The sequence below is a fragment of the Alligator sinensis genome, unplaced genomic scaffold, assembly GCF_000455745.1.
Source record: "Alligator sinensis unplaced genomic scaffold, ASM45574v1 scaffold984_1, whole genome shotgun sequence".
In the NCBI taxonomy this organism is placed as follows: Eukaryota; Metazoa; Chordata; order Crocodylia; family Alligatoridae; genus Alligator; species Alligator sinensis.
The window spans coordinates 1,864,589-1,885,094 of NW_005842204.1; the positions used below are offsets into that span (position 1 = coordinate 1,864,589).

The 20,506-nt window shown below is 42.2% G+C and overlaps 1 protein-coding gene across 1 annotated transcript in view; it reads right to left on the reverse strand.

The window, feature by feature from the left end:
• The window catches only part of CNTN4 (contactin 4), a 575,590-nt gene that overhangs the window by 553,641 nt on the left and 1,443 nt on the right, over positions 1 to 20,506 (reverse strand). Inside the window, 2 exon segments of the mRNA XM_006026697.3 lie at positions 1,614 to 1,728; positions 15,904 to 15,970. The gene's annotated coding sequence lies outside the window, so the exon portion shown is untranslated.

Below are 20,506 nucleotides of genomic sequence, written 5' to 3' on the forward strand. Positions count from 1 at the left end.
GTGGGGGGGGGGGGGTGCTGTCCTAGCTGCCGGGAGCTGCCTTCCAGCCAAGTGGAGATTGAGACCCATCCTGATCTCCACATAGCAGGGAGAGCTGTCCTAGTTGCTGGGCAGCTGCTTCCCAGCCATGTGGAGGTCAGGACAGATCCCACACTCCACGTAGCTGGGAGGGAGCTGCCCAGCAGCCAGGACAGTTCCCCCAGCCACGTGGAGATCAGGACGGGTGCCAATGTCCACGTGGCTAGGAGGCAGTATCCCACTGACCCACGACAGCTCTCCTGGCCCCCTGTGGCCCCATATTTCGTAGGCTGACTGGGAGCAAATTGCTCCCAGTCAGCATCTACACATTCAGTATAGTGCATTAGTTAATGCATTGTCTTTCTAGTACCGGTATCTTTCATGTTTACCTGTACCTGTAAACAAGCTTTCATTTAATACTGGTCCCTGAACGCCATTGGTAATCTTTCTCCAGAGTGATAGTTCCCCTTTTCACACTGCCTGTTTTAGCCAGTTCCTTACCCACCAAACAAACACTTCTCCCAATACCCACTTCTTTCAGTTTAAACAGAAACAGCTTGGTGGCTTGTTTTTAAAAACCCATCATATCTACAACCGTTTGAGAGCAGGAAAGGTTTATAATAGTAACAGAAGTTCATATCGGGTCATTAAACATCTTGGCCACGTCCAAATGAGTGTCCATGGGACCCTTATGTCTATGTGTTCTGATTCTTAAGAGGTGTATACAATATTAACCATAACTATCCATTGAAAAAATGAAGAACCCAAACTCAGCTTCAATCTCATTACCTGTATATTTGTTTTCTTTAAAAACAAAGTTAATTGCACATCATTAGACTCGGGTAGTATTAAAAAGGTCATGATTACAACTGGATGAAAAAGTGTTCCTGTTCTGCCAACGCTTCTGCAATTTCAAAACCATTCCTATTCCAGATTAAAATTAAACCAAACCCATCTGGGGTGAAGGGGTGTGTGGAAAGGAAGCTAGCATCAGATTAACCAATAATTAGGGAACTCACCTCAGATGAGGGAGACCCAGTTTTTTCCTCCTTTGCCTAATATAGACAGGATCTTGAACCTCTTCCTCCCACCTTCTTTGTGAATACCCTCACCCTGAGTTAGTTCTTCTTTCTCTTTCCCAATTAATATTTAATAATTAAATACAGAGGACAACCCTACACCAGCAACTCAAAGAGCCATCCCATGGAGCCAACAGCTTGGTTGTTAAGATGTGGGAGACTGAGGATCAAAGCAAATCCATGCCGACTAAAACAGATACAAGTTAAAGGAGTTTTCTGTCATGCCACAGTGCCCAGGTTGTGAAATGCAGGCAACACTTCCTTGAAAGAACACTTTGTCTTGTCTACTTAGAAACTATTATTTTGGGGCTGTGGACTCTCACTATACCTAGCTCCACTGGAGACTCAAGGCAAAATGGCTGTGCCAAAAATGTTAAAATGCTTAATAAAAAAAAAATACTTAAAAGTTTTTTAGCTTTAAACCACAGCAGTATTCACTGGAATATGAATAGATTTTCTTTCATTCCAGAAGAAAATGGGTGTTGCTTCCCCTTTTCTGGTTTCACTGGCACTCACATAGGTCCTCTTCTTTCCAGGAAAACAAAGTTACCAAGATCAGCTTCCATTGACAGCTGTTCAAAGCTTGGATTTTTCAATTCAGGGGGGTCACAATTGTGAAATATCTTCTGTTCTGGAAAAGAACGAGAACAAAAAAAGAATTCGAAATTTCCTACAGACAAAAAAAAAAAAAAAAAAAAACCATCAAGGAACCAAAAAAATCAGTTTGGATCAAAGCATTTTATTTTGATAACACCGAACCTTTTTTTGTTCCAACTTCTCCTTTGAAACTTCTCATAACATAAAACAAGAAGTTCTCATACCAGAAAGAAAAAAAAAAAAAAAAGTGTTACATTTCTGAAAGAGTAGAATGTTTTAACCTTATCAAAATGCTTTAAAAAAAAAAAATAAAAAAAACCCAAACAAAAAACCTTTCATGATGAATTTTGAAAATGTCATGCCTCCACAAAGTGTTTTGCTTTTAATGAATTGGCATTTTCCACTGGAAAAAATAAACTTTCTGTAAGAAAATTTTCAATCAGCACTCCTTCTGTGCCCATTATACCTTTGTTTCTACCTCACCACTTTGGAAGTAGACGTTTTTGCCTTCATTACCCAAGATAATTAACATATGTAAGCAAGGTAAAGTTATCAGGTGGCACACCCAATCAGGGACAAAACCCCTGGGATGGAGGTGGGGTGCCCATGCATGGAAATGAGGATCATTCATGTCTTTGTACAAATAAAACTTCCCTCCTGCAAGATAGTCAGCAAGTCTCTGGGAAAAACACTATGGAGTAATAGCCAAGTCGCTACAGCCCCTTCTTCTCCATGTTGAAACCAGTGGTTGTCAACCTTTTTTACTTGCGGGCCCCTAAAAAATGTTGAATGGAGGTGAGAACCGCTTTGAATTGTAAGTGGGGGTATTCACTTACTTTTGATTGATCATAATCACTTTGAGGACCCTTTAGACATGGTCTGTGGACCCCCAGGGGTCTGTAGACCACAGACTGAAAATGACTGTTGTATACCTTTGTCTGTTATTTTTGGACTTCATGGTCTTTGAGGCAAACACCACACTCCCTGCATTTTTATACCATTCCTAGGTACATAGGTGTGTTACTAGAAAACAATACTCAAGCTCATAGAAATCCTGCATTCTTTTAAACTTTGTTCATGTAAAGAATACACAAAAGACTAAGGAAAACCTGGAAACTGCAGCTTATAGGGATGCATAGCTCTTCCCCATTTCCTACAAAAGTCAGATTTTACAGGTTTAGGAACCAAGTCTCTCTCTCCAGGACCTATGAATGAACCCATAAAAGACATTGGAGAGCAACCCTCTGACCAGTTCATGCTTGCTTGAAGCCCAGCCCTGACTTTCAGAAAGTTTAATGACATTCAGAAAGCCTTACTAAGAATGCTGATTCCATCACTTCTTTACAAGTTATTGCCCTGATGGTATAAACACTTGTGCTTACTTTATCTGTAATCACAGTCATATCATTCACTTTAAGTGGCTATAACAGAAAATTCATGGGGTGGACTTTTCAGCTACAAGACAGTATTCATTGTGGCATTGGGTAAAGGAGAGTATCTGAACCAAATAACGGACATAATTGTCATCATCATCAAGAGAAGATTGCAACTGAGAAACACATTTGTGTACTCTGTGGGTTTAATCAGCTATTAAAAGGAGAGGCTATTAGAATAAATCTAAAGGATTCAGTGGCTGCATTTGGATTAACGATATTAAAAAATTAAATTTTCTGCAATCCTCAGAGCCTGTGCTGTGTTAGTCTCCATTTATTATTAGGTTTTCCTGTGACACTCTCTTCCTACTCACAGTATATCTGTAATTAAATTGAACAATTGTTTGATAACATATTAAACTTTTAGATTTAGATGTTTTAAAGTTGTCTCTTTAAATATGAAGAGCTTTGAATTTCAAAAAGCTCTTTGCATTAAAAATAATACATCCCATGTAATGAAACTGCAAGAACTACACTGATATAAAAAAGCTAATATTAGATGTTCTCATGTATATGTTCTGGCCACTTCAGAAGTTTAAATCAGAGATGACCTTGAGTGGAAGGATGGCCACTTATGGCATGGCCGACCTAGATTCAAGTCCGTGTTCCACGATCAAGCCTTGGTGGCAAGTTACTTCAATTCTTCATCCACAAAGATATTGAGAACCTTTATTCCTTTTAAAGAGATTTAAATGGTTTTTAGGCATTTTCAAGTTTTCATTGGCAGTTGGGTATCTAAATAAAGAGTTTGTTATTCTCTGCATCAGTAAAAGTGAAAAAAATATGTCCTTTTCCTATTTCACAGGGGTAAATGCATGAAAAATTGTGGTACCATAGTTTGACATAACATGGTAATAGGGCCAATGTACCCAAGTACCCAAAACAGACAGGTAGTTTCAAAATGGGAGAAAATAGGACAAATTTATTTAAGAAGCACTCGCTTCTATTTCCTCCTAACTTAATAATTACATAATCCAATTCTGAGTGCCTGAGAAAGAGAGCGAGAGAGCAAGAAAGCAAGAATTAGTCTTGGACTTATATCATGTCTGCCATTTCAGACTGGTCATAACATAAAGGCAAAACTTATTTTTGAGAAGGTTGATACCACCTTAACTGCTTTGCAAGATTTGTGCAACCGTGATACATGGAATTGACATCTTATGTCTGTTACAGCTATAGCAAGATGATCCACAACTACAAGTGCCATTTTAAAATGCTACCCTGAAGTTTATTTCTGACAGATGGATTTTATAGAAATAGAACTATTTTATCTCTGTAATATCTAAACTCAATTTGAGCTTGATCTATAAGATTATTTTCATTCAACCCCTTTGGACACTTACAACAATGATATTTCCTTTCCCTCTACAAGAACCTAATTTGGAGCAGCACTGCAACTCTGCTTAGAAAACTGTCGTGGTAGTGTTTCAGAGGTATGAATCAAATTTTGTTGAATGAAATTAAATTAGCTAGCCAGGAAAAGATAACCCACTTTCTAGTGGTAGCGATTCAGTATTTTGGATAATAGTTCTGAAATGTAATAATAGTAATAATAAAATGGTTCTGAGACTTCTCCTTTGCTGATAGGAAATAAACAGGAGTAGCAGGGCTAGCCTCCCTGTCACTGAACTCTCTGAAAGTTGTTTGGTGGAGGTTAGTTGGTCCAGAAAGCAGCAAATATATAGGGCAGTGATTCTCAACCATGGTGCCAAGGCACCCTAGATTGCCTTGAGATTCTTTCAAGGGTGGCATAGGGTGCTGGACAACATTAGCGCAGTTAAGGGTGCAACCGTGAGTCACAAGATAAACCCAGGGTTTTACCATAGAAAACCATAGTGTGAAAAACATTCTGCCCTTTTGTGATCTTTCTAAATTCCTTGCAACAGAATTGCTTATTTTCCTGTAGTCAAAAAAAAAAAAAAAAAAAAAAAAAAAAAAACACAACAAAAAAACAAAAAAACAAAAAAAAACAAAAAAAAAAACCAAACACTAGCAAAAACTAAGAGCTGGAATTATCCAAGGGGTGCCTTGAAGAAGGATGAGAAGCACCAATACAGGAAAATAAATAAATGAATCTAGTGAAGAACATCCCTGTACTTAGCTAGAAGAAAGGCATTGAGTAGTCCTTCCCTTTATAGCAGAATTCACAGCTTTGGTGGATTCTGACAGGGCCCTCCTACGAGTGCTTCTGCTGCGACCTTGAACTCCCACCTCTAGACTGTTAACAGTGCACCTTAGCACCTGCACCACCGCAGCCCCATTGAGTAACTCAGTCCCCCAGAATCCCAAGATGCTTAGCACCTCCCCCCGCAACCAACCCCGCCCACAAGGTGAGTGGGCTAGACTTGGCCCAAGCTGTCTGCTCCAGCCAAGCAGGGAGGCTTGCTCTAGGACCCCCAGGCTTCTGGTCTGGCCACTGAGAGCATGTGGGTGCATTTCCAGAATCAAAAGTGAATGCGTGTTCACTTGCTTATCAGTCCAATCTATGTAACTTAGACTAACCTGCGATGACTGAAGCAATTCAGCTTGAGGCTTTTTGGCTGTCTGTATTTAGCCTATGTGACTATATTTCCTTCATTAGTGCATTGTGCCATGTATGCTGCTCCCAAGTGTCCAGTCTTTAATGAGTTCTCAACTCAGCCAAGTGTTAATTTGTTAGGTCAATTTGTGTTAAATTGGGAATGCCCAAGTTAAGCACCTAAGTAAATGCTCAGCGGTGCTGGGACTCAGGTGCACTTGCTAGCATTCTTTATGATTAGGTGATGGAAGAAGCAACCTCCTGCCTATGGAAGCCCATAAGTGGCACTCAAAGGGGGGGGGGGCAGGTAAACTGTGCAGCAGGGTTCAGGAGTGGTCTGTATTGGGACAAATCTTTACCAGTCCTAGTCCTTTCTCCATGCAGTAGATCCTAGTACAGGGGTGGCTAACCTGTGGCTCCAGAGCCACATGCGGCTCTTCAGAAGTTGATACGCGTCTCCTTAAACCTTTGCACAAGCACATGGTGACCAGCCATTTGGAAGCTGGTCACTATGTGCTTGTGCAAAGATTCAAGGAGACGCATATCAACTTCTGAAGAGCTGCAGGTTGGCCACCCCTGTCCTGGTGGATTTCCCAGCCTACAGTAATGCAGCTTGTCTTAATGCTTTGGCTGCTCCTCCTCATCAGGAGGGTTTCAGCAGGCATCTCCAAAAGAAGCCACAAGGATAAAAAAAAAAAAGCTGTATCCAGGGCCCAATCATCCATTGAACTGAGGGTCATTTCAGCCCAAATCTCTCCACACTCCTTGTTAGCAGTCTTTAAAGTCTGAATGGAGCTGTTAGAACAATAAGGCAGTGGAATAGCCTAGGGAAGTTGTGGAATCTGTGACTGAAGGTATTGGTCCAGGAAAATTTAGATGGGGATAAGCCTTCCTTAGGCAGGGTGTTAGATGAGATGACCTCTGGAGGTCCCTTCCAGCCATGTTTTGCTTTGATTTTATCCAAACAGTAGAAGTAACAAAAGGAGTCTGCAGCAAGGACAGAGGAAACAGGCATAGCTTTCTTTGCATTCCCCCCCTTGGCTTTTTGCTGAGCCCCATATTCATGCTTCCTTCAATCTCCTTACTTGCCTCTGTCTTCTCCTGCAGCTCAAACAAGAGGGTCTCAAGCTGGCTCATTTCTTTCTTGTACAGCTTCCAAACTCCTTCACTTCTATCCTTTGCAGGCAGCTTAATGGAGAATGGAGGGCTTCAGAGACTTGGCTAGGCAGGCAAGTGTTTACAAGGGAGCGAATCTAAATGTAATTAAGTACACAGCAATACAAATATTGTACTTCTGTCCATTTATGTCAGCCATTGCAGAGGGGCTCCTTAGCACAGTGTTTGCCCAGGAGCTCTACTGTATCATTTGATCTGCTGTATGTGCTCTATTTACACTATTCTGGTTTTCTCAGAGGTGCACTACTCAGCTACGCTGTAACCTTCTACTTAATGTTGTATTGAACAAAATAAAAAAGTATGTATTGCTGGACTATTATCAGCATGTTTGGGCATATGCTGTCAGTTTCTGTCTTCAGCGGTCCCAAAGATTAAAAGAAACGCAGATGAAAATAATATCACATGGCGCAGTCAAGACTTTATAGTTATATACCAGAAAAAATACAGAATGACCTTGAAACTTAGTCTTCAAAAGAGAGGACCGGGAATGAAAACAAAAACTGCTAAACATAACCTTAAGCAGAGTAAAGAGACCAAAACCGATTATTATCAAGCCAATTTGCAAAGTGATGCTATTGTTACCTTTTCATAGTCATGCAAATCCAGTTATACTGGTATCAAAATTAAAGATATAAACGTTAAGTCATAATGTATAGAGATTTAGAATTTGTAGTTTAAGAACGCACGGTGATTTTTAACACAACAGTGTATTAGTGCTACTGCTTTGGTTTCTACGCAACAATCCTGGGGATAAACAAAATTACCGTACACACGTAAAGTTGCAGTAAAACCAGATGTGGCATCTGCTGTTTTCTCTAGAAAAGATTATGAACTAGTTTTGGATCTACACACTGCGCCCTGAAGAAACTATGCCATACTCACTGCTGAAGCTCCCAGGGATGAAAAAGCCTGCCTGGAGTTCATAGGTATAAGCCTTGAGCTGACGACCTGTATCTGCCTGGTCAGCCCCATCCACTTTTGTGAGTTAATGTCAGTGTATTCAAGAAATATACTGATTTAGCATATTTCCTGTGAGGGTGACAGTATTTGGATCTTGGGGAGCATTGGATTTGCAGCTGAATAAAAGGCTGTAACCTGTGGCCTAGCAGAGCTGCTAACCACAGGGCAGAATGGCATGTTAAAAGTAAAATTGCAAGATGCTTAAGCGAGTATTTTTCTAACAGTATAGTAGCATTGTTAGATATATAGCTCATTGTGTAAAAGAAACAGGATGCAAACCACCAGCTATCTTTAGGAGATAAAGCAGATTTTGCTTATGAATGCTTATGCTAAGGCAGCTATTTGCTTACACAAAGTAACCATCTTAACTTTGTGAACCATTTTTTGGAAAAAGTAGCAAGCGAGTCTGTGTAAGTGTGTGCTGCAAATGAGGTGAAGTCTTAGGAATGCGGAGATGGTACAACATGGGACCGGAAAACAGACTGGAATGTGAAAGACAACACGTAACTGGTAACAGAATCTGAGATAAACATACGCGGAAAGGTGAATTGTGATTGGTAAAGAAGCCTCCAGAAGCTTCCAGGTTTTGGTCGAAAACCGCCCAGTGACCAAAAGAAGTGGCGTCAAGGTCTTAGACATGCGCTCATAGCAAAAAGACACGTAAATAAGCGAAACACATAGGTAATTCCATGCTAATGAAACACACAGTAAACAGAGGTGGAGCTTAAAATGGGAAGAACTAAGAGTGGAACAAAGGAGGGACAAAGGTGGAGTAAATGTTAATCAGCATGAACCAAGGTGTATAAATGTAGACAGAACTAATGTTCATGGTTGCTCCCTGGTTTGTTGGAGCTCGCCCGAAGCCGTCTCCATTTTGAATAAGGCTATTGAGCAATGTGTGCAGGTGATGCGTGATGGCATTGATCCGTTGTCTCCATAGCTGTTGGGTGTCACATGGAGGCAAGGTCTAACATTTCCCAAAAGGTTTCATTGTCTCATCTCTTGTGGTACCTCAGTCAATAATTAACTATGCTCCCCACTCACACCTGTTTCTCCATCTATTTGCCCTTCCAGGCAAACTGTCCCTAAGAAGGGAATCTTCCATCACCCTGGATGAATCCAGCCAGTCAACAATTGGGTAGATACTAATATGCCCAATTCACTTAAATGCCAAATGTCTCTTTTGAAGTACTGAGGAACATTAATTCCCCAAACAGGCAATGAGTGTTTCCTAGGACTGGCTCATACATGCTTTGCCTTCTGAGCTGTTATACTTTAGGTATAGCAAATAGGTATGTGCTAACAGGAAAATGCAACCCATCTTCTTTATACAGAGTTTTGTTAAAATATACCTTAATTAAAACATGCTTTCAAATACAAAGCTACATCCTTTTGTTCTCGGTCCATTAAATTCCATGCTTAAAGTCTTGTACAACAAGGTACCTTTAAAAATTAAGGAAAAAAAATAGGCAAGAGTGATACTTTCAACCTTTACTTCATGAATGAGGGCAAGAAACTGAATGCAATTTATTGTCAAATATGTCTAGTCTTTGGTGTGGTACCACAATTCCAAGCTTCCTTTTTAACTGAAGAAGCGGAACTTGGGATCCGTTAATTTGTTGCATGAGTTATGGTTCCCTGCAGCACCTTTTGTTCACTGTCAGAGTTCTGCAACAATGACGAATGCAGCTACATTTAGCCAAGAATTCTAGAATTTCATATACTAAATCATTCTTGATATTAAATGGCTTAGCTAGAAACCTAGCAAATGAATTCCTATGTAGCCTACAAGTTTTACTCCATGTGGTATGGGAAACAAAGTTCCAAAATGGAAATGCATACAATTAAGTCACCATTTGGGGAAGAAGCTAGAATCCTAGAAAATCAGGGTGTGACATCAAAGAACACTGATGCAAGGCCAATTAAGCCTTTTGGAGGTGAGAAGAAAGTCATAACCCAAGTACCTGCTGCACTTTAATAGCAGTAGCTGATGCATGCATACAATCAGTTATTTGGATTATAAATCCAAACAGAAAGCTTTGCAATAAGAGGAAGAGAGATCACAGCCCATCCCATATTAGAAGCAGTCACTTCTGGGAAGAAAGGTTTTTTTGTTTTGCTACTATTGAACTAACAGATTAAAAACGTGATCCCACTACTGAAGAACTCCCTAGGACTTTCCTCCCAAGCCTCACCCACAGCTGAAAGTCAAAAGAAAACTTTCTATTGTGTGGTTTGTGGACCAGTCCCAGCCAATTTATACAAGACTTAGAAGGAGGAGGCGTTCTTTAAAGATATTCCAAATTATACTAGATTAGAGGATGAAGGATTATTTTGTTCTTAATTTCTCTCAATTACTAGCCAATGTATAAGTGAACATAAAGCGAACGGAGAAGAGATTTTGTAATCATTGTATCAATAGTAGAAGGATTACACATTGTCACATGAGTAAAAATTAGTTTGACCTTTTCAAGTTTCTAGTACTAGGCTTTTTTTCCACTTGACTTGAGAAAATATTAAGTCAATCTATGTCCTGTCCTCCTCATTCTCAGATCTATTTGACTAGTGTTTTTCTTCCCCCCCTACATTTGCAATTACAAGTGACACATCAAACGCTGAATTCACCCAAGCAATCCTTTCATTTAAAATATATTACTAGCATTCCATATGAAATAGATTTGGTTTTCTGCCTACTCTTGCAAGATATCTGTCCCACTCACAAACCCAATAAAATGTATCAAACATAATATGTCCATTTAATGTTCACTATACAGCACACAGACAAAAATATTACAAAAAAAAAAAAAGCAGGTAACTATCATGACTTGGAAAAGAAATAGAAAGCAATTGCATGAACAAGTCTGAATGTCAGGCCTTGCGGAATATGCTCTACTCCTGCAAGAAGCATCTGATCACAGCAGGTGCTCAATTTAGAAACGAATCCTGAATACCAGTAACAAAATGCCCCTAAAAGTGGAAATATCTGGTTTTGCAGCATATTGCTCCTCCCAGTTTCTCATGCTGAGCCTGTGGGAAGGCCAAATTAAGCATTTGAAAAGAGGAGGAAAGACTGAGTAGATCTTGGAGAGAATAGAAAATGGAGAGTTCAAGAAAATGCTCTGCAGCCCTTCACTCCATCCTGCTATTCTGGCAGCGGACATCAGAGAAGGAAAAAAAAAAAATCACAACACAAGCTGCCCACTAGATCTTGCAGCGATATCCTGTTCCACGTCACAGGAACTGCCAAGAAAGATCTGTGCCTTACACACTGGGCTCTGGTTTAATGTATATGGGGAACTGCCCAACATCTTCTCCTCCTGTGTTAACTGCTGAAATGCCAAGTTGAACCCCCTCTGTACTCTGAACACAGGACCCAGCAATTAGTTAACTACTGAAGAAAGTCAGTCAGAGAATCACAGAAAATTAAGGTTGGAAGGCACCTCAGGAGATCATCTAGTCCAACCCCATACTCACACCAGGACCAGCCCCCAACTAGATCATCCCAGCCAAAGCTTCGTCTCACTGTGTCTTGAAAACCTCCAAGGATGGAAATTCAACCAGCTCTTTGGGTAACCTGTTCCAGTGTTTTACTACCTTTCTAGTGAGAAAGTTATTCCTAATATCTAACCAAAACTCCCCTTGCTACAACTTGAGCCCATTGCTCCTTGTTCTGTCATCTGCCACTACTGAGAACAGTCTGGCTCCATCCGCTTTCAAACCCTCCCCCCACCCCGCTTTCAGGTAGTTGAAAGCTGCTATTAAATCCCCTCTCAGTCTTCTCTTTTCTAGACTAAATAAGCCCAGGTTCCTCAGTCTTTCCTCACAAGTCATGTCCCCAAGCCCCCAAACCATTTTTGTTGCCCTCCACTGGACTCTCTCCAATTTGTTCACCTCCTTTCTGTAGTGGGGTGGTCCCAAAACAGTGTTTCAGATGTGGCCTCACCAGTGCTGAATAAAGAGGAATAATCACTTCCCTTGAACTGCTGACAACACATATACCAATGTAGCCCAGGATGCCATTAGCCTTCTTGGCAACAAAGGCACACTGCTGGCTCAGATTCAGCTTATTGTCCAGTCATACCCCCAGGTCCTTTTCTGCAGAGCTCCAGTCAGCCCCCAGCCTGTACCAGTGCACGGGATTGATCTGTCCTAAGTGCAGGACTTTGTACTTGTCCTTGTTGAACCTCATGAGATTCCTTTTGGTCCAATTCTCCAATTTGTCTAAGTCACTCCAAATCCTAGCCTTACCTTCCAGCATATCCAGTACTCCCCCCAGCTTGGTGTCATCTGCAAAACTCTCAAGGGGCCTTGGGTACTCAGACTATATGCTCTGTTCAGGACTGTAAAGTCTTCCTCACTGGAGCCCAGAAACTCTGCCTTCAAATATGCACTTTGAGTTAGTTAATTTTTTTCAGGAATCCATTTGAAATAACTATGACTGCTCCCCAGCTACTCATCTGCCAGTAAAGGACACAAGAGAGTCCTCGCATTCAAGCTCTGCTAGAGTCACCATCAGAACAGACCCCAATAGGCCCCAGCTGCCTATCCCCCTGGTCTCTAATCTCCCCACTAGGTTTGGCTAACTACAGGACAACAATGTAGATATCCTCTCCTCTTGCTTTTCATCTTCTGCCCCACATGCCAATCAGATCTCATGAAGATCTAAAGCCACAGATATGGATGAGTTGAGGGAAACACAGTGCTGGGAACCCAGGAAAGGAGAATCCAGTCATGAGCCAAGCTGCAACAAGCGTGCAGATGCTATTGGGAAAAGGAGCTTGATGGAAAATCATGGATCCTGGTTGGGGAGCAGCTTTGGGTTTACTAGCAAGATTTACACGTACACTTAAGTTTCTGCAGAAAGCTAATGGTAGTTTGCAAGAATCCATGTAGGCATCTGTGGAAAGAGGGCACCAGGGTGAAGGCAGAGTTGAACCGATTGCTATTATTTATCCAAATCATTCAACTGAATGATGTCCGATTGTCTTTGTACAGGATTACTTTCACTTCACGTTTTTCTTTTCCTCAAGATACTCATCCTCCCAACGCTTTGCCCTAAGAGAAATACAGCACATGTCCAAACTGGTTTATCAACTCCTTGGCATACTATACATGCTATACTCAATATACACTTCATTTTCCAGAAGCAGAACAATACCCGTTGTGTCCATAACCCCCACAAAATAATCCTACCTCACAGCCAGTTGTCAATGAACAGACAGCACAAAATCAGAATCAACCCAGTCTCAGCTCCCAGGCCCTCATATTGTTTGGATACCACCACCTAGTGGACTCTGTGTTGCATGGCATTCACACACAATACTATGCACACTAATTTGCATCCACAAAGTCACAGAAAAAGCCAACTGACTCAGACAGGTGTTTGGAGCGATCTGAACGGCGACAGAAGACACAGGAAAAAAAAAAACCCTGACAAGCTGCTTTCCATTAATTGCAAAGCACTAAACAATATTTGAAAAGTTCTTTTGGATGAAACACATATTTATACAATGATTTGGATGAAATGGTCACTCAAATATGCTCAGAATAATGAAAAAATATTGCAATTCAAAATAATTTCCATGCACAAATTACCAATCTGCTGTATCTACAAAAATCCTATTTACATGCATATATCAAGGTCTGGTTTGAAATCCTCTCTCCTGCATTGTCAATAGCTGATAGCATTTGAATCTTTTTTTTTCCGCCTGTACCTTGTAATAATTTCTATTTCTAGCTATACATGCACAACATAGGGCATTATTTAGCTCCTTACCTGAACAACAATATAGGCACAATTAAGTATTAAAAGACATTCTTGCACTAAAACCCTCTTAGGCAAGTGGGTTCTGCTCTTATGCGAAGCAAGCACTTCTCTTTATACAAGCAACAAGTGGAGTGCTGCTCAGAAGCCTACATCAAAAGGCTGGGAGATGGAATGACTTGGGGGATTCATAATGGGATACTAAGCTTTCAATGCCAAATCACAAGAGCAGGCTAGTAACGATAAAAACCTTATTTGATAATTTGATTAAACCATTCAATGATCTGCATATAAAGGATGCTGTGGCTTCACCTCAGTTTTTAGTGTACACTATACCTCTTCACAAAAACAACCACCCATTTTGCCCACTTCACTGTCCCAGAGAAGCCAAGATTTTAATGGATAAACAGAACTACCCTCTGAACCCTACTAATAGTTGCTCCAAAATAGCACTGGAGCAGTGAGACAATGTGAGATATCTGTTTTGCCAGTGACTCTGGTATACCTGGCCTGCCAGGATTCATAGCACCAGTCTATAACGCCCCCCCCCCCCCCACACCATTGATGCATACATGTAATGCATTTAGTAACAGGATATTTGGTCCACACAGAATTTATCCCAAGTAGCATAATCAAATGCAGAGAAATGTAGCATTTCTTGTGGGATTTTCTGACACAGAGGAGAGTCCCTACTTAAGCTGGGTGTAAAGAAGGAGGTCTGAAGAATGGAAAAGTAGGATATTGACTCAACAAACTTGAGGGAAAACTACTAAGTCCAAGAAGAGGTTTTCAGTAGAATTTAATTTTATTTCTGATTGCTCTTATAATAAGAACCAAAGCCCAGGGAAGAGGAGAGTTCAGATTCTAGAGTGAGGACTATATTTGCAGAACAAGTCAGGAAAGGTGCCTGCTCCAGTTTCTCAAGCCCAAGATAACGAGACAAAGACAGGAGACTAGAATTGTGATCCGAGTAGATCTAAATGCATCCAAGGAAAGAACATGCATGCGGCATGCAGCCAAACACTCTCAGAAACTGTGGATTTTCACAGATGGCTATTTGAGTCTTCACACTCATATTATTAGCAGCATAGATATGGAAATGTGATTAACTGTTTGGGTATGTTGTTATTTGTAAGTCTTGGCAATAATACTCTGTGATCATCTGCATAAGAAGAACTTAATAAACTGGGAACTGAAGAAAAAAAAGATTTGGTAAAAAATAAAATAAAGTACTGTTGTTATTGCTATTCAGTACATGAAGGTTTAATTGCCATTTGCAGTATAACATCTCTTTCCATCCCCCTCCCATTACGAACATAATAAACTTTTCTGTCTACTCATTTTCATAATCCACTAATTTAAGACTAAAATGGTTTGTTAAACCTCATCCACATTAGGTTTCAATATGAAACATGTTAAGCAGGTTAGCTAATTTATAAGATGCAATGCATTGTCTGACTGAAGTAGAGTCACTGGTTGCTGTATATGATTTACGGATCAGTAAAACAGTGGCAAAATGGCAAAAAAACCCAAATTGATCTAAACTTTCTAAGACCAGCCAAAAACAAATGACTATTGAAATCAACTCTAGTAAAACCACTCCTCCCTCATCCAAGATCTGCTCGGACCACAAGAGGTCTTGCTGCCTTTACTTGGCTCCTTTTGGACCCCAGATGAGGTCTCAGCAGATCTGGTGATCCTTGCTTTGGCAATTGCACTCTTCCAATCTTGCATGTTCTGGCTTCAGCCATACTAGCATGGTCCTGATTCAGGAGCTGAGAACATGCACAGGCAATGGCAAGAGCATCATTCTGAAGTTAATTCTAACTGGCAGTATTATACCAGATACCAAACTGCCACCCCAAGAGCACTAGTGTTGCACATTTTTCCTTAGTTTAATTAAACATAAACTTTAAGAATAGCATTTGAGCAGCTACTACTAGAAAACCCGGTTTGCTTGTTTATTAAGCATCAGTTGTCTGCACTGAAGAGGTTGGTTGGTGCTGGAAATTTAAATTTATAAGATTCTTTGCTTCACCCCAAATGGGTTTTTTTGTTTGTTTACTACTGATACTAGCTGGCATCTAACCAGGAGTTAATGGAAAAAAGTAAGAGAACAAATGAATTTTATACCTTCAAACTCCTCAATGCAATCATTTGCTTTACCTTTGAGACCCTGATCTTAAAAATTTAATTTAGGCCAGTCACAGTGCGTGTGTGCGTTTCAAATGGAGTAACATGGCAAGGAATTTATCTTATTCCAGATTAACATGCTATTACATCTACAATGTTATTTTCATGGCTAAGTGCCCTGGAAATTCCCAATGTATATTTAAGAGTCAAATCCTTTTCACTTACCTTTACCTAAGCAGGAAGTCTCCTATCTGTCTATTGGAGAGGGGTATGTGGGGGGAGGGGGGGATCACTAGATGAAGAAAAAAAAAAAAAAAAAAAAAAAGATTAGGAAATGCAGGCCTCAAAGATAAGCAGATTCAATGATGTCGCCCAACACGCCTAAAAAAATTACTCCTTTATTTTTGTTGGCATCATATTAAAACAGATTTTTATTTCTCAGATTAAGACAAAATGTTGCTGCTTCTATCTAGGGAGTAGCACAGAACAACATTATTTCCCCAAGTACAGCATGTACAGCATTGCTAACATTGCCTAGTGTATGAAATTGTTGTCTTGGATCAGTAAGGAAACATGAAACTTGTGGATGGCAATATCGTAAGTAGATTTGACATGAGATTTTTACATTCCAATTTTGGGTGTCATGGATTGGAGAGGATGGGAATTGATTATGTACTCTCATGGAACTCTTTTAAATTGGTTAGGAGTCATCATTATGTATTTATCTATCTAATAATAAAAAAGAATGAATCACTAGCATCACGGTATTCATATTTACATTTATAGTTGAGCAACCATCAGAACTGATAGCCTAAGCGTGTATACAGCTCACACTCTTGGCAGTTTGCCTAGATTAGTTTCAAAGTTGACATTTGTGGATTTCATGTGATTCATGTTATTTTCAATGTTTGTGATTACCTTCCTGTCAGTGCTGCGTATCACTCACATAGCTAACAGAATACAATTCCTGAGTTGGAAGCAAAAATTCTAACTACCACGCCAAGTGGTTCTCAAAGTTAGCCCTATCCTTGTTACTTAGACCTCAAACACGAGTCTCAAACAAAAATGAAGGAAAAAAAAAAAGTCAGTGGCAACTCTTTAAACGGGACGTCCTGTCAACTTAGGTCATCAATACGGGTTTGCAAGAAAGCCAGACATACAAAATCTAACACTCGATAAAGGACCTTGCATTGTCTTTAAAAAACAAACAAACCTGTTTTAAATCACATTTAAACAAGAATATTTTCCTTGCAGCACTTGCAAACTAAACATCGCAGCTTTTTAGTACTGTAGGGCTATCCCTTCCATGTAATAAAAGCTGTGTTTTACATTGTGATAACTATCTCAATGCATAATTATAGTGGTGTCAAGACACAGGTAGATTTTACTGTGATATAGCTGGTGGAGATGAATTCCACTGGGGCTGGGGTATAGGTTTGACCTTGACTAGCTACATCAAGGTAACAACTATCTCTGCCGTGTCTCCACTAGGATTTTACATCAAGATAGCTGTATAGTTGGTTTCCTGTTCTGGTCCTATACGAGACAGGTGAAAAAGATGAGTCTATTTGGAAGTGACTATAGTGAAAAACATTCAGGTAGCATACTGTCTATAGTGGAAACAACACTTATGAATAACCACATGTTATTAGTAACACAGGTAAGGAAATAGGTTGGTTTCATAAACCCGTGCATATACCATTATAGGTATGTCAATCCAACAGCGTCCTAACATTAAAGGGGGAAAAAAACAGACTTGAGAAATCAGCAGCAAGTATTTGCATCCAAAAGTGACCCAAGTTCTTGCTTCCCAGAAGACTGAAAAGCATGCGTGTCATAGAGGTCATAGTCTCGCTCTCCGAGGTGTTCAGCTCAGCAGCACCGCTTGCCTGCTGTCTTGCAGTGCTATTATTTCTGTAGCCAGAACAAGTGATTCTCAGCTGACAGTTAAACATCAGCATTCAGGAAACCAACAATGGAGGGATTAGTGCTGAAAATATAAATAAGCCAACCACAGTGAGGGATGGTGGAAATCTCAACAACTATCCCCAGGAAGGGGTGCCAGGATGAGTTATTACTAGAGATGCAAAACCCATAGCCTTCACTTCAGTCATGGCAAAGAGAACTGAAGGCCACTAGAAATAATCACTAGTGCTCCACGGCTATCACCACAACATATGTAGGAAGAGAGAGTACAAACAAAAACCATGCAGCCATTCTCAGCTACCACAAAAGTCTCATAAAGAACCTGAAACAGTTATTTTCTCTCCTAAATAATGTTAACATTTTTAAATGTGTGTGTCTCATGATCCCAGAAGAGCTTAAACTCCAGAAAAAGAAGAGAGACTAGAGGAGCATTCTCTGAAGTTTGCTGATCAGAATTGAATTGGAAGTCACCCCACTTAAGTCTGAACGGGTTATGAGACTCGCACTGCAGGAAAGCAAAGCACTATATAGGTGTAGTATTTCACTGTACCTTACTGAAGCGTTACCTTTCAACACAACCTCACCTGTAATGTGTGACACTTGCATACATGGGCAAGAATATTGTTTCAGGGCATCCACACAATAGATTTTCACATATCCATAACATTACAGCTTTACCTGCCAAAGGTAATGTCTGAGTAGGCAAGGGAGGAGGGAGAAAGGGAGGGCTGTCAGGAATGGCTAGGTCTGGAAAGCTTATGCCTCACTAAACTAGTTAGCCTATAAGGTGCTACCCTGATCAATCTTCTGCTTGACAAGATCTGATTGAGAAGTCCCAGCTGAAGCCAGTGGTGTTTGGGTCCTCTCAATCTGCCCACAGACTAGCCATGAAGATGTCATCAATAATCTAGTGCCTGCGCCTATGCAAATCACTGTGTAAAGGAATTAGCTTTAGGAAAATTAGCAGCCTGCAGACCTGGCAATAATAATGGACAGCAAGTAAGAGGGGAGGGGAGATCAGATCAGCCATGCAAAATAAGGAGTTAGGGTAAAGGAGTGGGGAGGGAACATGAAAGGATTATTCAGAAGCCATTTAGGCAGTTTCAGTGACTTGCCATGTGAACACAGAAAAGAAGAAAAGAAAACTGAGCCCAGAAAAAGTAGTGTGTCCCCTACAGAGTAAAGCAGCAGAAAGGAGAGCTGCCGAATATACCAGGTAAATATTGCACACACAGATCACCTGGATTTCCAGCACCACTTTCATCCCTGTCTAGGATTCATCACCTGGTATCTCTCTCCCCTACAAACCCCTACCCTGAACCAGCATCTGTTTGGTGGGGGGGGGGGTCAGATGTATTTTGTTTTTACAACATGCTGCTTTGGAGCTCTGCATCGCCACGTGGAAGGGAATGGGAATGCTCTGGGTGTGCTAGGAGCCAGGGAAATGAATGAAATAATTCAGCCTGCACAGCACGCCGGCACAACGTGCTCATATCCTTCCCGGGGGGCATGGCCAGCAGTGCAAAGTGCATTTAAAAAACAAAAATACTATTTAATGAAGGACCTCGCAAGTGGCTTAGCAGCTTTCATATGGAGCTTTTATCCATTTCAGAACTGCATTTAGAGGTCCTGAACCAACCCAAGGTGTACACAGAGATGAAGCTCTCCCAGGGGAAGATGCCTCCCAGTAGGTCTGATAGCCATTGCCTCTCCCCACCCCACCAAGGGACACAGAGCTGGTGTAGGGACACCGTCTGCTTTGAAACCCATCCCCCTGGACAAACACAGGCCTGCTGGCCTCCAGCTCTGTAAAGGTGACCCGCAATTAGTATGGGAGATCCTAACTAGTGCCATTTGTTATGCAAGCAGCATTCGTTCATTTGTAGTTGAGAGAGCAAGTCATTCCTGTCTGGGATAAATAAAACAACATGCTGCATTACGGTGCGCTGCCACAGGGAGCTAACAGCAGCCTTGGGAAAGCAGCAAAGCGCTCGAGCCGCAAACACTGGGCTGCGTGGAGCAAAAAAGTGACCGCATTCCCACCAGGCTGGGACCCAGCACCCCCGCCCAGCCCAGCCCAGCCCCCCACACCATCTCCACCAGGCTGGCACCCAGCACCCCCCAGCCCAGCTCCCACTCCATCTCCACTGGGCTGGGACTCAGCACCCCCCAGCCCAACCCTATTTCCACCAGGCTGGGATACAGCAGCCCCCAGCCCCATCTCCACCAGGCTGGCACCCAGCACCCCTGCCCAGCTCCCACTCCATCTCCACCAGGCTGGGACACAGGACTGGGGAGAGATGGGCTGGGGTGGGGGGTGCTATTCCCACCAGGCTGGGACCCAGCCCCCCAGCCCATCCCCACCAGGCTGGGACCCAGCCCATCTCCCTCTCCCAGGAGCACCTGCAAGGGCGCCTTCTGCCGAGACCCCAGCCCGGGGACCTGCCCCCAGCTTGACAGTGCAGCAAAAAGCCAGAGGCTCCCGGCTCCGGGGGGCTCCAGCAGCCCGGCCCCCGGCCCGCAGCAGCGCGCAGGAGGGAAGGCGACTCCCCCCGCCGCAGGGAGGGGGGTCCTGCCCGGCTCCGGCTCCGGCTCCGGCTCCCGGGGGGGGGGGCGCGGAGGAGGAGGCAGCGGTGCTCGCTGCAAAGTTGTCGGAGGAGCTGGGGAGACCCCGGCTTCCCCCCGTCCCAGTGCGGGGGCGGGAGGCGCTGTGGACCCCCGACCCCGGGCAATGCAATGCAATCCAATGTAAAGCCCCACATGGAAATGTGGGAGCCTGGCTGCTTCCAGCCAAACTCGCGCGGTCCTGCTGCAGGAGCGGGGGAGCCCCGCACCCCGGCGCGGGGCAGCCGCATCTTACCTGGCGGGAGCGCGGCGGAGCCGGGCGCGGGGGCTGGCCGCC